The sequence below is a fragment of the Eumetopias jubatus genome, unplaced genomic scaffold (genome assembly GCF_037043125.1).
Source record: "Eumetopias jubatus isolate StellerSeaLion01/CBP00866 unplaced genomic scaffold, mEumJub1_p1.0 scaffold_6, whole genome shotgun sequence".
In the NCBI taxonomy this organism is placed as follows: Eukaryota; Metazoa; Chordata; class Mammalia; order Carnivora; family Otariidae; genus Eumetopias; species Eumetopias jubatus.
In genome coordinates this window covers 60919797-60922650 of record NW_028274812.1, presented here as the reverse complement: position 1 = coordinate 60922650, position 2854 = coordinate 60919797, and positions in this window count along the sequence as shown.

Below are 2854 nucleotides of genomic sequence, written 5' to 3'. Positions count from 1 at the left end.
GCCTCCTAATCTCTCACAGTCCTGCTACAGATATGTTCCTACGGTAAGAGTTATCCAGAGAAAACCTAGATTCCGTTAGCAGTATCCTCGAACACCACCTCCAAGCTTCACCTACTTTTCTCCATTCTGAAAACTTTTCTAATGTTTCTTCTTTACACTAACCAGATCCTTCTTGGACAGGCAGTGTCTGCAATAGCTGGGAGCTTGTTAGAAATGCAGACTCTCAGACCCCACCCCAAAACTGCTAAATAAGAATTTGCTTTCTGGGAATCCTGGGTGGCTCGGTTAGGCGACTGCCTTTGGCTCAGGTCATGATCCCGGGGTCCTGGGATTAAGTCCCACATCTGGCTCCCTGCTCAGCGGGAAGCCTGCTTCTCCTTCTTCCACTCCCCCTGCTGTGCTCTCTTTCTCCCTCTCTCTCTCCCTCTCTCTCTCTGTCGAATAAATAAATAAAATCTTAAAAAAAAAAAGAGTTCAGTTTTTATCAGGACTTCCACGTGATTTCCCTGCACATAAAACTTTGAGAAGCTTGTGCTACATTACATTCTCTCTATTCCTAAACCCACTTGGTCCTCCTGAGTTGTCTCTACTAGCATCACTGAAGGTTTTCTTAGTGATCTTGTCCCGATTTTAGTCTCAAGTAGTTCCCTTTCTGCCCTATCTCTCATGGTATATGAAGCTGTGTGTAGGAAGACGTTACTTGCTTCTTTTGGCTCTTGTGCTTTTCATTATCCAAGCCTACCTAGGTTTGCCCTGTCTGGTTCCTTACACTCGCAGCTGGACAAAAACCAATTAACTGCTTGTCTACTCTATGCTGGATCCTGTGCCCAGTGCTATAGTCACAAAGGTAGGTGAGAGACAGGCCCTGTCCTCCAGGAGATGCAGTCTAAACAGGGAGAGCTAGACTCTCTCTTCTCATTCACCCCAACAGTAGGTTCTGCTGCGAGCTCTCCAAGGACACCAATACTTGAGAAAAGGGCTTCAATCGGCCAAAATGTAGTAAAAATGTCAACAAATTATAGTTATTAGAGGTAAAATCAAATCTCATTGTTAATTAGGTAACATACCTATCTCTCCTTTCTGTATTTGGATTAGGTGGTCAATGCCCAAAGCACAAAGACACCAAACACCATTTTCCGTCCACTACACTTTCCTGTTTCTTCCTAATAAAACATTTGCCAATGCACACAAGACTCATCTGACATCTTTATCAAAGCAATGGTAGGGAAGCAATTGCACACCTTAAAGTCCTTGGGTCAGATCTATCTCTTAGCCTGCTTTCACCAGTATGATCACCCAAAGTGTGAACATATGTGAGAGACTAAAGACAGCTGCAAATTCTTCATAACTCCCTCCATAAAGGTGTCATTTATTAACCTTCCCCTGCCTCTAGACTGTGGCCCTGTGACTTTCTAATGAAGAGACATGACACTATGACACAAGACACATGACACTGAGCCTGGAGAAAGCCTGGGAACTCCCATCTTTGCTCTTTCAGGATCCCTGAGTCACCGTGTAGGTAATCTGACTATCCTGGTGGAGAAACTCCGTGAACTGGGGAGGCTCTGAGACTATAGAGAGGGAGGCAGGCTCAGCCCTCCCAGGATCCGAGTCCAGCCTCAGATGACCCAGTTCCATTTACCATCTGACTCTGGTCATGTGAGAGACGCTGAGTGACACAAGCAGAACTGCTCGGCCGAGTCCAGTCAACCTACAGAACCAAATGAGAGCTAATAAATTGGCCTTTGTTTTAAGCTACTAAATTTGGGGGGAAGGTTGTTACACAACAATAAGTAACCGAAACAATGTACTTCTGGTAAATCAGGAAGGGTCTTGGAATCCCAAGATGCTAGCCCTATCTGTTAGAAATCTGCCTCATGTGACAGAAAATAAGCAACACGGCCCTGTGACCAACCAGCGGCCAACTGATGTTTCACCTGTGGTCCCACTGCATTTGGAAAAAACATGAATATCCACCTAAAAGAGGAGGATTGATAAAGGCAAGGAAGTCAGGGTCCAGCTATACTTTCTTCAAAGTGAGGTGATGACTGTTTTCAGGTATGACCAACTAAACTCTCAAGCAGCAGAGATAACCTACCACCTTCCCCAGAAAACTATAAACTTCGTCCTTTTCCTTAAGGTCTAAACTCCCAACCACATCACCTTGCTGAAGAGAAAGAAAGGCTCTGCTAAGAACTGGCCAGTCTTCTTGTAGAAATGCTAATTTCTTATCAGGGCTCATGCGTGAGGAATGTCTACAGATGTCTGCAGGGAAAAGGGTTGGATCTCCCAGAATCAAAAAGCCCCAGCAACTTTTTCCTGACCAAGCGTGCTCAGCCCTCAGGTTGTCATCATCCACTCATTTTCCTGATGCTGATGGGAAGCAATGCTCCCAAGGCCTGACTCACTATACAACCACTGGTCACGAGGCCTCAGAGAGCAGTGGGGTGAGTGCAGAGCAGAGGACAATCCGAGGCTGACAGACCCAAGATGCTGGCTAAAGAAACCAGCCATGTGCGGCCCATCGGCATCGCGCCATCCACAGAAGAGAAGAGAGCAAGTGGTGAAAGAGAAAGCTCTACAAGAGGCCTGAGATGTCCCAGCATCGATCTCACATGAGTCACATGGAGAATCAGTGGGGATGGTTTAACTGAATTATTGGCTGTAAAATAGTCAGCACCTAATGTATGGTTGGCAATGCCCTGGGAAAAGACACATAGAAAAACCTACATCAAGATATAATCGACTAAAATTAGGGGAGTAATTAAAGTAATTAGGGCATATTTATATGAAACTTAATGTTGCCATTACAAATTACGTGGAGGCAGAATATTGACGGCCTGGTAAATGCTCA